This window comes from Tetrao urogallus (assembly GCF_951394365.1).
Source record: "Tetrao urogallus genome assembly, chromosome: 9".
NCBI lineage: Eukaryota > Metazoa > Chordata > Aves > Galliformes > Phasianidae > Tetrao > Tetrao urogallus.
The window spans coordinates 22,667,808-22,687,557 of NC_136822.1; positions in this window are offsets into that span (position 1 = coordinate 22,667,808).

The window sequence follows — 19,750 nt, forward strand, 5'->3', positions numbered from 1 at the left end:
AAAGACCAACCAGCGTCACCCAGCTACCTTAAATCCCATCCGTCACCTTTCCTGCTCCTAGTAATACTCTGCTTCTTTTTTCCTAGAAGGAGAGCACAACAGAAATATGGACTCGGTCCACTGAAACCAGATCAGGCTTTCACACCGCGAGCACTGGCCCTGCCACAGCTGCCAGCCTTTCCAGACGCGCACCCAGGAGCTGCTCCTCCCTGCAGGCAGAAGGCCGGGCTCCAAGGAAGGCACAGGCTGTCGCTGAGCCCTGCACTGCACAGCCCTGTGGGACACGCTGCTGGGACAGCTGATGGAGCCCAGTGGGATGCGACCGTGCGGCCCCTGACGATGGCAGGGCAGCCCCTGGAGTGCAGCTGAAAGGCAGGGCTGGCTCCGCGCCTGGGCAGCTTGGACTGCTGTATGATTGGATGGCTGCAAAGAGAGGCACAGAGCGATGCCAAGCACGTTGCCTAGCAAGTTAATGTTGTAGCAAGCTCTTTTCATCAGTTATGTGCCTCTGTGCATTCATATGTAACTTAAAAAAAAAAAAATAGAGACTCTGTAATTATTTCTTCTGTTATTATTCTTAACCCATCATTGCCGGTACCTGCAAGAAAATACTCTGCGTGCCTCGCATACCTCCACAGCCACCAGATAGAGCAGCTGAGGCCAAGGATGTTTAACAGACTGTCAGCACACACATATAGGGCACGTTTGTTTGGGGAAATCTATATTCACAACTGACTTGCCACTGACAAAGAGCCTGAGGTCTCTGCATCAAGAAGGGCGCTATTTTCCATTCTCCCTATCCCTCTCACAGCAAAACCACATTCTGTCATTGAAGCAAGAGAAGGACAAACAATGAACCAACATGTGTTACCCCTCCCAGAGGTGCAGCAACGCTGCTCCCGGTAAGCAGAGGTGCTGCCAGGACATGGGGCTGCTTTGCCTGCTTTTAACACATCCACAGCTTTGCTCAGAGCTGAAGAACAAGCTAGCAAATGGAAGGCAGCCACTGCACATACATAAAAGCTCTTGTCAGGGCAGAAGAAAAGCTCAGCATGGTTTTAGTTCTGTATTTGAAAACTACAGTATGGGAGGCTCTTCACAAAGCCAAACAGGCAGCTGAGCTAGCAGTTACAAAAGACCCACATTAACAAGCAAACAGGCAACTTCCGAATCCATTAAGACAGAGATCTGTTCAAGAGGTTTCTTCCTTATCCCAAATGACCCCCTTTTTCCACCGGGCTGTACACCCTCAATTCACTTACACATGCTTCACGTTTTGTCCTACTTGCTTTCTTTGGAGAAAGAGAAGCGAAAAGACTGCATTCTGAAAGACCTGCTTGGGGCAGACAAGCGCATATCTGTGATAAAGACTATCTTAAAGTGTTTTTTCAGTAAAAACCAAAATTAGCAGAGAAGTCTTTTTAAACAACAGGAAAACATGTAAAGTTGAGTCAGTCACTGTGACTTCAGACTTATTTCCTTCACATCAGTGCTACGAAGGTAAGACCAGATGCACAGGAGTCATAGAGCTCAGTTTCCCACACAAAGCAGCAGACACTGCGCTTCTATGGGCAAAGGGCTGCATGTGGAACAAAGCACCAGCAGAGCTAGAATGCCTTCAACATGGAAAAACAAGCGGAGGGCAGGCAGTTCCAAATTCTGTATTCACATGCCAAGAACATAATGAAAATGAAGACATGACTTAATCATTTAAGAAATAAAGCCTCTGTTTTGACCATGATTCGAGAGGAATTTTGCGATGCTTTCCATTTGCCTCCACCAAGCCCAGCTGTAGGCAGAGGTCAGCAGGCACAGCAATACACCCTGGCACAGCAATATACCCCGGCACAGGGATGCACATCCTGGCACAGGAAACACGCAGCCCATTTTCTGCAACCGACTGGAAAGGGAGAATAAAAGCTCAAAGGTACAGAAACTCTTAAGTAACATCTGCCACCTTCCTTTGCCCGCTTGTTCAAGAAGCATGATTTCCAGCCAAGGTGATGATTAAAGAACAGAGATATGGATCAATCTTTGTTTTCATTTACAGCTAACGCAAGTTCTCTGACCTTTCCTAACCTGCACACAGCTCAGCAGTACGCAAACCCCACATCCTTGATCAGACTGAATTACTGCTGACCCCAATCCCATTTAAATTCTGCCCACATAAAGCAGAGTCACAGCCAAAACATCTAGCCAATGAACTCCATTGGACGTTAACTAATGGTTATTCTCATTTACAGATCAGAACAATATACATGGTAGCTTGACAATCCTACTGCTCCGGAATTAACGTTGGATATTTGAGGAAGATAAATACAAACAACAATTCAAACAGTAATTCACATGCAGTTGCAAACCAGCAATTAAATCGCTGTCAAAAATCAGTTTGTAGGAGAAATTGTTTTAAACAGCCTCAACAAGCCACACGTGTTATCTGCAAACATGCCACCCGGCCCTGAGCTCCAGGCGCTGCTTTTTCTCCCACTGCTGCACTCTGCCCTTATCTGCTGCAGCCTTCCACCTCGTACTGCTGCCTGATGTTCCCTGCCCTCATTCCTACCACTGAGCAGACACACAGAACGGCCTTTCTCTGATCCTCGCTGTGCACACCACAGCCATTATCAACCACTCACTGCTTGTTCTGATGCCCTATCGCCAACCCTTCTTGCAGAATGCACACGGACCGCAGCACAAAAGCAGCTGCCCCTGCAGATTTTGTCCTTCAGCCAAATTCAGTCTATGGTTCTAAGGCATTTTGGCTTAGAAGAGCAGCCAGCCTTAGGAGAGTGCTTAAAGTGTAAGCCCCGCTAAGTGGCAGTACTGCCAGAACAGGACATGTTCAATACCAGAACTGAAGGAGCAAACCTACAGCAGACAGTTCACATGAACCTTTGGAGAACAGCACAATGGGATTTCTGCTTCACACTCCACTTAGGGCATAATTCCTTCAGTAGTCACTGCAGTGCTTCCAGCTGTAGTGAATGTCTGGCAGTAATAAGAAACACAATGTAATTAAATAGGAGCCCCAGTGCTTTCAGTCCTAATTCATAAAATAAAAAAACGTTATTTATAAGCACACCAAGTAATAAGGGAGAATTCAAGAATCTGTAACAAGGAAATCCGCACAGTTTATCAGTTCTAGTTTATGTGAGCCCTACGGCAAAGATAAACAAACCGTGCCAAACACAGTGCGTGTCCGCAGGGACGGACTCAGCGTGCCCTGCTGCCCGCCGGCTGCTCCTGCCTGCTCCACAACACCTCCAGCACCACTGACTGCCTGCTGGCCACTTCTGCCTCCATAGGACCCGTGCACGTAGAACGAAGTCTGTGCCTCTGCATATACAAACCCACATTATGATGCGATTATGTGTATGTATGAGCAGGTGCAGACATCCTCAGCAAGGAAATCTGGTGAGGGTAACATTACTGCAAAGGGGTTTAGAGTAAAAGAAGTACATGATCAGTCATACACTGTGATACAGTACATTTGTTATGTAAAAAAACACCGAAAGCAGAAAGATTTGCATATAAGTATATCTACACTATACGTGCATACAAAGCAAAATCCTAAATTTGTTCAGCTTAGTGGAAAGGCAGCTTCACTGTGACCCAAGCAATCTCTGAGTCTTGCACATAAAGGCACATTATTCAACCTATCCAGAAGTCAAGACTGACTTTACTACATGGAAACAAGAGGATTACAAGGAACATATCCATATGTCCTATTTATACAAACTAATGAACACCACCACATCCTAGCCTGAGGATTCTCTATTTGTATTCTCTATTTGTAGAAGTCCTTATTGATTATCATGCTATTTATACTGGGCAACATACACTATGGAGCTGCGGCCTCAATACTACGTTAAAGACAAGTCTGGAACAAATTTCTGTCCTCTGCCAAGTCTGACACAGACCTCTCCCAAGGACCAGAGCAAGTCGTGTGCAGGCCGGCAAGTTCTGTAACACGTATCTCTTTCTGCGCCTGCTTCCCACAGAGATAAGGGCAAAGGAAGAGTATGAGAGGGTGATTGTGTCCATTTAATGTTAAACACGGAAGTTCATGTTGTATCTTACTGACATACACACTGCTGTATTAAAAAAAAAAAAAGGCAAAACAGCCATTTGGTCCTAAACAGAGCTGCAAGAACAGCAACAGAATATCAAAATAGCAAGCAACCTCCAGCAAGATCAGGAAATGTGTTTGCAAGAGAAGCTGGCTGACGTACAGCTATGTTTAAAGAGAGTAAATGAGCCAGATGGGAACATTTCAACTGACACACTTGTTTCACGTTTGCAGTACTTAACAAAATGCTGGCAAAGAAAAAACAATTGCATTGTTTTTTGCCCCCTGTATATTGGCCTGCTCTTCTTTCTCGATTTTACATGCGTGTCTGTGGGAAACACCCTCCAGAGCAAATAGGAAGAACAACACAAAGCTACCAGAGTAAATCTTCCCATTCCCTCCTGCCTTCCCTGAGCCTGTTAACAAATGGAAGTTAACAAATATGTTGTTCTTTGGAGCATATTAAACCTTTGTATTATGGGTCAACAGACCTCGCCCTTCAGACACAGCTGAGACCCTTCTGCTCTAAGCAAGGCCCCTGGGAGCACCTCATCAAGGCTCCCTGCCACCCTGCCCAGCTCGGTGTGCTCCAAGTTAGCATGCAGAACTTGCTGATGTTCCTTGTGCTTACAGAGCTCAACTCAGGGCCAAAGGAGAAATGGTTTGAAATATTACAACAGGAGAGGAAATAAAGAAGGCAAAAAATCTCAAGAGAGCAGATCCTAGAAATCTTGAAGCGAAGAGTCTGAGAACGGGCAGGCAGCCCAGAAACACAGTGCATGGAGATGACATGGGGATGGGAAGGAACTGGCACGACGGGAGATGCTGAGATACGCAATGAGACTGAAATGAGCCAGAACTTACAAAACACATGTAAGAAAGAAAACTCAGCACAAGAGGAGAATCAGAGAAGAGAGATGTGATCCAGGACTTGCAGCTTAAAAAGCGTTGGACAAAAATAACTGAGAAAGCTAATTCACCAGATTCAACCCAAGATAAAGGCAAACGAAGTGATGGAGCACAGTGAGAAGCACTCGCACAGAACTGGGGTAAAGCAATAGTGCAGAGACAGCAGCTGAATCAAAGTCCTGAATTCTTTCTGGGCAGGGCAATCTGTAGACTGCAGGTTTTATTATTGTTTCTCTCTTCTTATCTTCAGCCTTTGCTTATGCAAAAAGCAAGTCAGGGCTGCAGGCAATGCTACTGCTGACTGGAGGTGTTGCAAGGGAGGAGACATTTATCAAGAATGCATTCCATTTATAAAATTCCGTTGGCTTCACCAGAGCTTTCAAACATGCAAGTTCAGACTTCACGTTAAAGCTCTGCTGCACACGACTCTCAGCCAGACAGTTTCACTTCGGTCTCTATCTGCTTGCCATGATAATCAGAATTGAAGCCTGCCTGCCCATAAAAAGCAGAGCTCTGGTTTCAACAAAAGCCCCCCGTCATTTGCTTCGCAGCCTACAAAGCATCAGCTCCCCAGCCACTGTCTGGCTGCAGCAGGCACACTGCTGCTCATCCACAGAGCGTGCACCATGTCTGACACCTCCAGCATGGTCACCGACCTTCGAGCCTTTGTCTGCTGACATCATTAAACAACAACATATGGAGTCTTCAACTTCCTCTGCTATTTGTGCCTGCGTATTTTCATTTACCACCATTAGTACAAGCAGTTCAAGGCTCAGATCTAGGCTGTACTATGCACAGATGCGCATGAACATACAGAACAGAAGTACACAAATCAGTTATGATTCCAACAATTTCACCAACTTCTCCCTTCACTACAACTCTCCCTTTGGGTAAAAAGGCTGTTTCTTGTGTTTGTTTTAGTTTATTTAGTACTATCAACACGCAAAAAAAAAAAAAAGTGCTTTGAAACATTCTCCAGGAGCCGACCAGATAGCAGCCTGCACTGAGGGGTGGGTGTGAGGCGGGGCTGTGGGCTGCCTCTGGGCTTCAGGAATCTCTTATCTTCGTGAGCACACAAGTGAGCGTGACAGAGCAAGAACAAGAAAAGCAAGACCAAGTCGTGGGCACCAGGCTGCTAAAACTCCACAGACAGTGCCTGGTAACTGCCAAGAACCAAGAGCAAAGCATCTGTGCAACGTGCTCCACTCCAGGTGTAGATCAGGGGCTGGCAATTAGTCCAAGTCAGCTCAGAGATTTCTTTAACTGGACCTCAAGGTACAGAGTTCACTGTGCTCGCACCCAGAACCCTGCGATCTCCCGGCCACCTGCAGACAGCCCTCTGATCTCATTTCTCTGGCACTCTGAAGCTCTCTGTGGAGGTCCTCCTGCACCAGCTCTCATGTAGGAAGGTGTTCCCACCCAGCAGGTAGGGCTCTTGGCAGTCCCACAACCCTGCCAGGAACTTACCGTGCATCCATTCAGAGTACAGCACTTCAGCAGAGGGGTGATGAGCTGATTTCTTCCCACTTCAAACAGCACCAAAACCACAAGGCTAAATGAAATTCTTTGAATAACATTTTTATAATACCATATGAGTGACATCTTTTAGCGGTATTTTGGAGATGGGAAGGGATTTGGAATTTGACCATTGGTTCAGAACTCCCCTCAGATGGCAGATGGGCTGTCACGAAGGACACGCACCCATACACCTCACTGCGCTGCCTGCAGCTAACAGCCTCCAGCTGCGATCCCAGGCGACCTTCGGCCACCTCCTCCCAGCCTCAGTCTCCCCTCAGGTGGCACAGTGCTGCCCTGCCCTTGGCTCCTCTTCCACCTGCTCTGAGGCTGTGGATGGCAGCCCGGCCACCACCATCACCGCTGGGTCCCACCAAATGCACTTTCAAGTGACAGAAAGCAGCTCCCTCCTGCTGGGCTTCCCATCCCGCTGCCATCCCTGCGTGGTGAAGCTCTGCCCAGCACCACGTGTGGCTCAGTGCCCACAGGGCAGGCCCAGAGCAGGGTCAGCCCAGGCTCAGCTGTCAGAACCACCTCAGGGAGCAGCACAGCACTGCACAGCCCAGAGATCCCCAGGTCTGCTGCTGCGGCCCACGGCCTGCATGGTGAGCCTGGACATGGGGCCTTCACACTGCTGCAGTGGGGAGGCAAAGCGCAGCACATGAGGTATGTGCATCAAGACTGTGCATTGGGCTGGGGAACAATCTCTGAGAACTGGGACAAAACTAATCCCAGAACAGCCTCGTGCGTCTAACCTGTGTCTCCGCAGGACTTGGAGCATTTGCTATGCGGAAAAGCAAGCCAACAAGATACTTATAAACTCACTTGATTCAAGAGACCCAGGCTGAACTCTGCAGTAATGTCCTTCTGATGTAGTTACTGAAATTGCCACTAGACAGAGCTGTTTATCTTGTTTTTAACCCTTAGAAATATTTATGAGTGTGCTATAAGACACAAGCAGGGTTTGTTGCAGCCCCTCCAGACAGCAGCACGTGGCTGAACAGCTGCACAGGCAGCCAGGGTGCAGGCTCTGCACCACACTGCAAATATCACAGACTCAGAGAATCATCAAGCTTGGAAAAGACCTCTATGATCATCAATCCAACCATCAACCCATCCTCACCATGCCCAACAAGCCATGTCCCTCCTCAGACATTTCCTTTCCAGGCAGGGTACCAAGAGCAGGAGTCCCGTGTGCGCTCCCAGCAGACCAGACTTGAAAATTAAGACAGTGCTGGGGCTTAATCCCTAGGTAACATCATGTCTTACTGCGTGCGCATCAGGATCTGCGTGCTCCAATACCCACTGCAAAGTAGCACTTCCTGCTGTCAAATAATGTAGAAGTTAACCCTGGAATTAAATGCTGGTTGGCAACCATGAAGCTATGCAGTTTACCCAGGTAGGTGGCCTTTTGGTAATGAATTTAAAATAAAACACACTGTCTTTAATGAGAAGCAAGCATTTATTTTGAGATGAAGCAGGCAGAGACCAGCATCAGCACTGGTTTCGAATGGCTCACCCTGATTTACATTGCAGGCAACCCAGAGCAAGAATTTCTGGAATTCCTGCAGCTGTAGCTGCAGCATTGATTTCATGTTGTGACTGCTACTTAGACAGCAGTGCAGCCACAACCAGCTCCTGGGGGACAGAACTCTTGTAGAGGCACACAGAGGATAAAGGTTGGTGTCAGCATTTCCAGAAGTTCCAATTCATTACTCTGCTGGTGTTGGCTACAACATTCCATTTCTGTGCCAGGCACAGAAGTCTTTGGGCAGATAACTGACTGCAAGACCAGGGACTCTCAAAGGATATGTAAAGACTACAACAGGACTTAAAACCATCTGCACACTGCATCTCAGGACATGCATACGTTGCTTCAGAACACACCTACAAAACAAACCTCTGGCTCTCTCCCATCCCTTCTCAGCCACTGCTTGCTCAGCCCTTGTCCTAGCACTGACATGAGGATCTCCTGTCAGCAGGAATCTCTGCCATTAGGATGACAGAGCATAGCAACTAGAGGCAGTTTCTTAATTCATAGGACTCCAAAACTGTACTGCATTTTCAAAGCCACAGCTTTCTATACCATATCAGCATAATATACTAACATCAAGTCACTTTTTCTATGAAGAACTAGTGTAAAATTGTGTGGGGTTTTTGAAAGACCAAGTTTGTGATGGCACTTCTATTTCAAATTTCAGACAAACCCAGGCTTCTATTTATCCTCCTACCACGCTAACATCCAGCTCAGCAGTAAGAACAGGTGAGATAAAGCAAAGTACACAGTCTGACCCGAGGTTCTTCCTGCTCTGAACAGAGCAGAGTGCTCTGCGTTCAGCCATGCCCTGCCCTCAACATTCCCCCACCAGAGCACACCTGGGGTCAGGAGGCCCAGGGCTGTGCCAGGCCCACACCAAGCTCCAAGCTCCTGCTCTCTCCCCTGGGATAGAGGGGCCAACCCCATCTCTTGCCTGGGGCAAAGTGCACAGGCATGGCTGGGCTATCAGCACATACACTAAGGCAAATTTTCTGGCACTAACCCTTTCACAAAGCTTCTGAACTCGGTGGCGTTTCTTGCACCTGTTACCTGGCTTGTGGTTCACAGTCTCACCAAATTTTAGCTGAAAACATGAAGGGTTTGCAATGGTTTGTAAACAGAATGGTCACACTTGGGTGCAGAGCAAAACAAGGAAGTCAGGATTATTCTGTCAGCTTCTCTGATCATCTTTTGCCACTGGCAAAGGATGAGTCAGACCTGCAGGATGTGCAATGCAGGAAGAGGCTTCTACAGAGAAACACTGTGAGAGAGACATAGGCAGAAGAACAGACAACCCACGTGGATCAGAAAGCAAAAATACAGCCAAACAGAGGAGCGTAGGGCACTCTGCTCGGACAAGGACAGACTGCCTGCAAGAAAAGAGTAGGTGTAAGAGAGATTCCCCCTGCATTACATGGAGAACTTCAACAAGCTTAGAAAATTCTTCATGGAGTGATACAAACTTGTTTCTTAATTAGCAATAGCTATTACTTCCTAATATGAATTTGAAAGCTAGGAATTAACTCATTTCCATTCCCCTTCTTCCCTTTCCCTAGATTCCAGAAAAGCTTTCTGGTATTGAGCTGAAGTTTACTCATGTTAAACTACGATGCAATCCACGCACAGAAACTGTGTTTCCATTTCAGATCACTTTGGTTCTCATCCTTGTATTGCCAAAGGTAGCACGGTTATGGTATACAAACCCTGGGATTTTCTTTGAATATGGCTGACCCAAATGGCTTTGCTCATTTTGCAATTCCAAGTGGGATTTCTTTAAAAAGCCTTCCAACAGCTGCACTGGCAGAGATCTAAGGCTTGTTATGACATTACGAACTTCCAGTTCATCCGGATTAATGAGACCTCCTAAATATGAACCATTCCCACCTAATGTCTAGAAATTACCATTAGAAGAGGTACAGAGGCTTGCTGTACAATCTTCTCACTGCTCTGCCAACTAGACTTCCAGTAGCTGGACTCTGGGACTCGCCATTTCTCTGTACAGAACCCTGGGCCTCAGCACAGATCTCTCCTCCTGCCTTCCATTGCACGCCCCCTCTGTAAATGAGTAACTCTGCATCTCAGCCGAACGCCACACGGACTGTGAGAACTCTGATCTGGCAGGGATGGGATCACACCGCTGGGGGACAACAGAGCGAGGTTCAGCCCCGTCCTGCTAGAGGATCGCTTCTGTGCACTTTGCATTCTGCCCTGAGCTCCTATCTGCTGCCACGTCTTTATGGGGATTTGTGACTACACAATAATCACAGGACGGCTCAGGCTGGAGGGGCCCTCAAAGATCCTCCCGTGCCAAGCCCTGCCATGGGCAGGCTGCCAACCACTCCATCAGCACCCATGGCCCCATCCAACCCGGCCTGAACGCCTCCAGGGATGGGGCACCCACAGCTCTGGGCAGCTGTGCCAGCGCCTCGCCGCCCTCTGATAAAACATTTCTTCCCAACATCCAACCCAACTTCTCTCTTGTACTGTAAAGCCATTCCCCTCATCCTGTCACACTGTGTAAAAAGCCGGTCCCCTCCTGCCTGCCAGCTGCCTTAAAGAACTGGAAGGCTGCGATGAGGTCTCCCTGCAGCCTTCTCTTCCCCACACTGAACAAACCCGGCTCCCTCAGCCTTCCTTTACAAGAGACATGCTCCAGCCCTCCCACCATCTTTGCGGCCCTGCTCTGCACCTACTCCAACACCTCCAACCCACACCCTGTCTGTGCTGTGGCCAGGCCTGGATGCAGCACTCCAGCTGGGACCTGACAGAGGCAGAGCAGATGGGGACGATCTCCGCCCTCTCCCTTCTGCCCCCATCTCTGTTGGTGCAACCTTCTGGGCTGCAAGAATACAGCACTGGCTCTTGCTCAGCTTTTCTTCCATCAGGACCCCAAGTCCTTCTCCGTAAGGCTGCTCTCCCAGTCTGCACTCATAGCTGGGACTGCCTTGACCCAAGAGCAACACCTTGCTCTAATCCTGATGCCAAAAGCATTTGCACATATAATCTTTTGAAAAACACTTAGAAATATGACCTTGGAATGCAAGAGAGATCTTTCAATTTGAATTGCATTAATTTATTTACTTTATACAGACTCAAGGCTGCAGATGTTCATAAACTTCAAGGAAAATTCTGATTTTAGATATTCTGGCTTTGTAACATTGCCCAACGTCAAAATAAACAAAGGTTGTTTATGATAATCACTTAAAACAGTAACTCAGGAGTAAGAATCAACTTCGTGTGGCACAATTCTCATTCTTTATTTGTAATTCAGCACCCGATCTGTTTTTTAAAACCATCAAAGAGCAGCATACAAACAAACATTCCCTGCACGCAGCCAGGGAAGAAACGTTTCCTTTGTTCCATTCTCTGAGATCGCCCAACAGAACTGAGCCAGGCCCTGCTACCCGGTATGCCCAGAGCCCGCTTCCCTGCAACGCAGTCCTGCCGTGGGACTTGTGTGAGAACACGAGCCTCAGATCCCCGATTTCAGCTTGCAACAGAAGCACAGAAGATTAAGTTACCAGCAAAACAAAACCAATTTTAAGTACCTAAATTCTGAGCACTGTGGTGGCATCTGACTGTGATCTGGTTAAGAACATTACACACACTGCATTGGGATGTTTTTTTCTACATTAAGATGGTACGGGCATTTGGGGACATCAGTCAAAGCAACAAAATCTCATTTGTAATACGAAAACCTTCTGTAACGTCGTATTTAGCAAAGCCCTGCAATGTGCACTGGGTCGAGGTACGCCCAGTGTATGATGGAACACAGAACAGCAGCGAACAACCACCTAAATCTCCTACTGAAGTCTGCCAGGAACAATTAATTGCACAAATGACCCTTGCAATCCAGGACTTGGAAAACCTAAAGACTGAGGATTTTTCAGTTCCAGATGCATTTGTGCAAATCTGCCAGAGTTCAGAACTGGGAACTGTGTAGGGTATGAGCGTGGGCTCTCCTCAAACTCCATGCTCTTCTGCCTGCTTAGCTGCAGCACCAAGATACAGCCAGCCACATCTACACCATAAAACCATTGGAAAACTCTTAATTTGTAACCACACAAAAGTCAGTCACTACTGCCTACAACTAACACCTCTTGCTTTTCCTCCAGTGCACACTTTTGCCCTCTTTGCATTCTTCAGTGCCTCCAGGCATCTCTGTGCTCATCTATCCACCACAGCACCAGGTTGATGAGATGTTCCCAGCACTGAGACCAGCCCAATATTTGATGCTCCTGACAGACTGATACGGGAAAGCAGGCTCTCTAGATTTTTCCATAGCCTCTGGCGAGCAATAAAATTAAATGATCACTTTGAACAGCCTCAATCCTTACGGTTGGGAATTGCCATCCTTTGATGATTAACCTTGGGCACTTAGTTCCAGGTCAGCAATCAAGGAAGGCCCTAATTATGCCACTTCACTTTGGCAACCCGGCTGCCAAGCACCTGTACCTTCTGCCTTCCTATCGTCTGCCAAGTAGCAGGAGAAAAGATTTCTTGCAATAGATTAGCATGAAAACGGGGCAATGCATCGAGCTCTTCTTACCGACATCTTGAATCATAAACAATACATGAATGCCTCTGGAAGAAGAGAACTTAATGAAGTAAGGAACCACCCACATGATAGTTTTCCTCAAAGACAGATTTCATTTGAATGGGAAATGAAGCACTGAAGGCAGAGTATCGCCATGAGAAAGGAAGAAAGCAAGCAAGCATCTGGGCACTTGGTGTATGGCTAATTAACATGGGATAAAGACAGTACCGATTAACCAAGAGGATCAGAGTTCAATAGTTACAATAGCTAAGATTTAGGCTTTTATGAAATATAAGTGATTGTTACTGGGTGGTTTGATCAGCTGGAGATGGTCAATGTTTCCCTAGCAACAGCTCGACGCTTCAAGCCCACAGCTTGGCTGGAGCCCAAGATCCAGCACTGCTCAGCCTGCTGCTGCCCTCCCTTATCTCCATCCAGTTCTGCTGCTCACTGCAAGGTTAGCGTTCAGAAGTTGGTTTGTTACTAGAATCTGAAGGGGAAGAAAAGGCCTTAAAATAAAGGCCTTTAAACGTCATTTTTATTCTGCGATTTTCTAAGAAAGCTTATTGTGCTAGCAGTATTGAAGAAAAGCATTTCAGGATCACCTGCTTCCCTTCCAACAGAGTGACAATTTCTTTGAGGCTGCAAAGCACAGCTCCTAAGCTGCCTATGTGCCTTCCTCCCACCTCTCACAGCAGCTATCCGAATCAAACAGCCTCCTGTAAGCTGTTTCTGGGTGAAGGCAAGGATTTCATGGTTTGCAGCTTAGTAGAGGATGTTCTCAGCTACTCATACCAGCAGGCAGACAAATGAAGAAATGCCTAGCCTGAATGCTTCTGATCCATTTGTAGAGTGCAAAGGACAAGGCAGCAAAGAACTAACTTGTTTTTACCGGCTCTTTACAACCCTTTGAACAAGAGAAACTAACACAGGTCTTACACACCTTTCCTCCTCAACATCCTGTATCCCGAAAGCACTTTTAAACAACCTGGCCCCACAGAACAGCTTTTAAACAATTAACTGGATGGAACTTCAACCCAAAAATAAAAGCCATGGCAGCTAGCACGGCCGTGCTCTTAGCCATCAGATTCCTCCCTGCATTATTTGCACTCAAGTGCCACAGCTTTGTCAGAAAATAGGAGCCTACATGCTGTCCTGAGGCCCTGCCCAGGTGAGCAGCACAGCTGGGCTCACAGCAGTGCATCACTCATGCAAACTCACGGGATGCTCTTTCCATCATGTCCATATAAACCTGTATTTGCTAAAGAAAGTGCCTCCTCTGCTCATTTGAAGCATCACACTTGGGAGCAATAGCTTGTGTGTGTTAGCTTTAATTACCTTTGGGTAAGGAATTAAATAAGGCAGCTGGGAAATGTATGGCAAGGGAGGTGTGGTGAAATCACCTTTAGTGTGCATGATAGCACCAGAATGGGGCACCTAGAAGAACAGCTTCCACTTATGAACATAAATCAAGAAAATTGATTCCACTTAGTTCAGCTTGTGCTTTCTGCACTTACAGCACTAGCCATGGATGGGAAACTACTTTTAAATAGCTGAATAATTCAAATACTGGTTGCAGTTCTTTAACACACTTTAATTATCCTAATTGCCTGCATCCCCACCAGCCTTAGCTGCTGCTTGTGCTGTCAGCCTGAGCAGGTTGAAAAAAAAAAAACTGTAAAAGTTAACTGGCAAGCAATTCTTCCTTTCACTGTTGTAGGAGCCTCCTGAAATGGCTCAGTGGCCTTGCTACAGTTCACCTGCTGCAGTGTGTGACAGTGGGGCTCACTGATGGGGCCACAGCTCTTCTGTCTGAAAGAAACGTGCAGCCTGCTGGCACGCGTCTCGGGGAAGGCCTTGGTGGTAGGTGATGGTTGGAAGTGACGATCCTAAGGGTCTTTTCTAACCCAGACAGCTCTGTGACGCCACGATAAAGGCTCATGCACAAAAGCCTAGAAGCTTGGCCTTGCTCTCGAGAGCTCCGAGGACAGAACCACCATGAAAGTCACAGTGCCTATAGAGAACACCTTGCCCACTGTCAGCTCAGTGCCTGCCTCCCCACAGGCTGGGCCACCTGCACAGCAGTGCCACAGCTCAGCAGGTCTTCAGCTCATTCTGCTAAGTGCTTATATGTAAAGAAGAAATTATGTTTACCTTGTTCCTAGTTTCACCACCAAGTGGCACTACAACAATTAGCATTCATTTCAGGCAGAGAATGATGGGCTTGTGACAGCAGCACTGTGGTTTTTTCACTCTGAGTCACCACTAATTACCCTCTGCTCGTGCTGTAATAAGCCCTGCAGAGGGCTCGCTCTGTTAAGAACGCATCAGAGGGGAGCTTCCATGCAGTTCTTACACTTTGTTGCAATACTTTTTGCTCAGCCCATTTTCCAACACTATGCTAATCTGAAATACTGGAAAGTAAAACAATACATTTCACAGAAGAAGCTCAACCCATAAGAGTAACCAGTTACTGACCAGTGAAAAAGACTAGGAAAAAAATCAGGGCAGAGAGTCTTTCAAGATCTAATGTACTATCTTTCTGTGAAGCCCACTGAAACCCTTCCAAGATTTCAACTGTTACCAGTTAGCATCAGACAAAGCTTTCTATTATCAGGCTTGCAGTTTTCTGCCTGACATTACTTTGTACTTCCACCATGCACTAAGGATAGGGCAACAGACACACTCTCCTTCAGTTCAACCATTCAAAGTTTTACCTGCTTACAAAGAAAGATCCAAAGGCAGGTGAAGAATTCTATTTTAGACCTCAGTCCCTCTCTGCTCACGCACACCTACCCAAAGACACAAACTTACCTGCTAGGCTCTGCCACTGCTGCACCTGACCACGCCATCAACTTCAGCATGCTTCCCTGCAGCCAGGAGCACTTCCACCTCCTTCCCTGTAAGGAAGGAAAGAAGCATTAGTGACACGTACTCTCCTGTATCAGCCTGCAGGTATCTCCCTCCCATCCAACAACTACTTCTGTATGTTTTGCTGCCAGTGAACTGCCGCAGCTCCCAGCACTGCCCACCCTGCCCCATCTTGCAGCTGGAACTGCTAGGCTGGAGCACCAAGGCAAGGCAAAGCCTACTGCAAAGCCCACCGTGGCCTACTGCAGGTCCTGCTGCAGGCACTGGCAGGAGGGAAAGCCAGCCAGCCTACAGGAGAGCCGCATCCCATCTCCTTACTCGCCACTGCAGGCCCCTGGTGCCCCTAGGGACCAACACTTGTGCACAGACCCTGCAGCTGCAGTGCTGGGCAGGTGGAGCAGGAGCCCCACAGTCCCCAGCTGCAGCTGCCTCCTCGCCCTTTTAACACTTTGTCCTATATCCCCCACATCTGCAGCTCCTCTAACGAACTGGAAAGTAAGTAAATGGAATATTTTTCTGGGAGAACGCTGCAGCAGCACAACCTTATCTACAGCAATGCTTGTGCTGTTCTTCTCATGCAGGCAATGCCTGAAATAGCTTACTGACTCATAACAATTACAACAAAACGACGAGCTGGGAGCCGATATCACACTGCAAGAACAGTGCTTGTGGCTTCACCCAGGTTCTGCTGTGCCTTGCTGATCCCTGTTGACAAACACACCTGCGAGGGACAATTCTGCCCACAACACATCTGCAAACAACGACAATCCAGCACACAAACCTCTTCTGTGACCAAAGTGGAGCTCTTCCCGTGCTCCTCTTGTACCTGGTGTCCTCATAGCACTCAGAAGCCCCACTCTGACTGACTGCTGTCAGATGAGCACGGCACACAGCAGTCACTCACTACGGCCAACTGCTGTATCTAACTACAACACTGTAACACAATGGAAACTGCCACAACAAGAGCATAATAACAAATCTCCAGGCTACAGCAAGTAAGGATTTGCTCAAACGAAGCAACCATAGATACAGAAAAAGGAAAGAAGCTGCTTACCCTTTGAAGGCCTCAGGTATATAGGAATCTCCACTGAGCTACCTTCACCTCCACTGCCAACCCCTAAATGAGGTCTGGGAAGGCGTGCATCCTGGCTCCACCCCTTGCATCAATCAGGTCCATTGCCTGCACCTGAGCTCCCCTGGGCTGGCCCTGCCTTCCCACCAGGTGCTCAATCACTGTCCAAGCTGTGTCTCAGCATTTCCACTACACTAACCAATATCTAACATGCATGTCTGCTGTCCTCTGCACTCCAGTAACTGCTGCACAGATATTTCAGAAACACTGCAACAATTCTGGATTGAACAGCAGTTTATAAGAATGTCTGAACGCACTCTGGACCGTTATGGAAAGTGCCATAAGATTATCTGACAGACAACAAGGGAACTGACCCAGTCCAACGACAAAAAACAAAGCATTTCATGCCACATCACATTCTTCTAATGCTTCATTTTTTAATTCATCTGGGGCACAGCACTCTGAAATGACCCAAGCGCTAACACAGACGATGTGTTGTGTTGGGGCATCCTGCCATGCTGCAGCTGGAATACAGACACACAAACGGGGCAGTCCCACGAATGAAATCCAAGTCTGAAAGCAGCAGGCCAATGTGCAGAGCAGGGCAGGCAAAGCACTGCTACTTCTTCAACCTCACCCCTAACATCAGTGACTGCACACAGCCATAGCACACAGAGCACCTCACGATGCCCCCCGGCATGTGGCGTGGCATCATCCACCTGCACCACATCTGCATGCAGAGCAGCACAGACCCTGGGGAGCACTCCTTCCCAGCCCAGCGTTCCCAGCAACAGGGCATTTTTAAAAACAGGAAAAATCCTTCTTTTTTAATTTCCAAGACCAGACTCTTTAATACATTTGTAAAAGTAGATGTGATAGGGGTGTATGTGATGCCAACTGTGGCATTACTTGGGCCATTATTACAATTGAGTAACAACCACAGCAACAGAACCCAGAAACCCAAGTCTGTGTCCTCTGCAGACTGCGTGCTGGCTCTGGTTCCATGTGGAACTCACAGCTCCATTCGGGGCACAAGCAGTCCTCCTGCTCATTACACACCTGCCCTTCTCCTTCTTTGTTACAAAGGCGAGGAGATTGAAAGCGTACAGCTGCTTCTGAAATACTCAACCCATGGCAATCGGTGTAAACCTGTGTGGCATCACTCCAGCTCCTCCTTTCATTTACAACCAGCCGGCTTCCTGCAGCACACTGCTGTACTGCAGCTACGTGTGAACGTCGCTGGCCAAAATGCTAAATGCATTTCATTATCCACAATCTCTTTTTTTCTCACTTTCTAGCAACAGGCTGCAGTTCCCACCAGGTGTGAAAGTGCAGCAGTACAACACAATGGCAACTTCCTCCCAAGTCCCTGGCTATCCTCCTCTTAACCTTGTTTAAATCAAATTAAGTGCTCTGGTGTCTTCATAATCACATTATCCCAGATGAAACATTATTTCACTTTTTCCTTAAGCAGCACGTACACAACGAAAACAGCAGCAAAACACTGAAAACAAGTGATTTTTTGTTACCTTTAACAAACAAGCTTTCAGAATGAACTCAATTTACTTCCAGGCTTTCTTTGAGTTCATCAGAACACACCTGACCCTACAGCAAGGCATACCAGCACGTGGCAAAGCTATCACAGTGCAATCAACCTACCCGAGCTGCCCTGTAAGGCCTCCCTCCCTCCCAGCCTGGTCACCACACGGTTAAACTCTCCCTGCCCAGGCCCACCTACAGCAGGTTTGTCCACAGCTTGGTGCTTAGTGACCAGAGGTGCCAGAGCAGCACAACCACCAAGGACAGAAACTTGCCATCTAAACTGATGCCCAGTGACCCCTCTGCTGCAGCCCTCTGCCAGCTTGCAGCAAACCATACAGGCACGCTGAGCCTCTGGCTGCACCAGGATGTTGACGGCAGCCACCCAAACTGCCCTCCATCACTGTGCTTGTCACTGTCACTGTCCAACGCGTTTCCCAACAAACACCAAACTGCACGAGGCTGTCCTTTTGGGTCCCAGGAATTCCTTACCTTTCCAGTCTCAGGGATTAAGCACACCCTGGGATGTGCTACTCTGATTTTCAGCTGAGGGAAAGCCAGCCAGCCAACAGGATGTAGATGTATTCTTGGCTACAACTCATAGTACACCTTTGTAAATAAACAGCCTATGGTGCAGTTTCCCTCCATCATTACAAAGCAACATGGACCTCCAAACACTGGAGAACCAAAGCAAGCAGTGCTCTGGGTACCCCAGCTCATTTTCTGTTCATGCAGTGAATGGAAGTGCAGTCCCACTCCTCATGCTGCTGTTTGGTGCCTACTGTGCCTTCTCCCTCCCTCAGAAACGTGCTGTCATTTACATCCAGACAGATGTGGAGATTTGTCACATGTTTATCACCTGCAGTTGAAGGCACCCTGCAATTGCAGACTATCCAGAAGAAAACAATGTCAGAACATGGCCCAAGCTCTGCCTGGCCCAGCAGACACGTGTCACACAGAGGGAACTCAGGCACAGCGGGTGGCAGTGGCTGTGCGGCAATGCCAGGAGCAGGGCTCTGGGCCTGGCTGCACACACCCAGCATGGTTCCATCCACAGAATTCTACTGACACGAGTGCTCCTGCAGTGCCAATACAGCACTTACAAGGTGATCAGGGCCTACAGAGCACATCTCCACCTATTCCATTCTAGCCTTCTGTTATAAACTGTTTTGGCATAGAGTGGTATGGAACGGACTGGCCTCACTTAGTCTTCCACAGCACTGAAACCACAGTGGCACCTGGATAAATCCCTCCTCAGCCAAGTTCCACGTGTACAGTAGAAGGCTCTGGGCAAACAGACCCAGCAGGGCTGCTCTGGCCCAATACATACGATGAAATGGGTTCATCTGCTCCATCTGTGTGCTTCCAAACCTGGTGATTTCTGCTCCACAACACTCCAGAGGTTCTGGAGTTTGGATCTGTCCCCAGCAGTGCTCCCACAGCACAGGGCAGAGGCTCTGTTCACAAAAACATTTCCCTTCCTGTTAATACCTTCCATAAAACCACTGCTAATCCCACACAGGGAGGAGGCCGACGTGCTGAGAGCTGAGCAGGAGTCATCCCCAACTCCAGCCCACAGACACCTGAGGAGGATCCCTGGTGCAGCTCGGCTGGCTGCAGGGCTCAGAGCCCCAACGCCACGCAGCCTCCAGTCCCTCGGAGCGCTATGAGACCCGCACAGATGCACATTATGGGATTTTC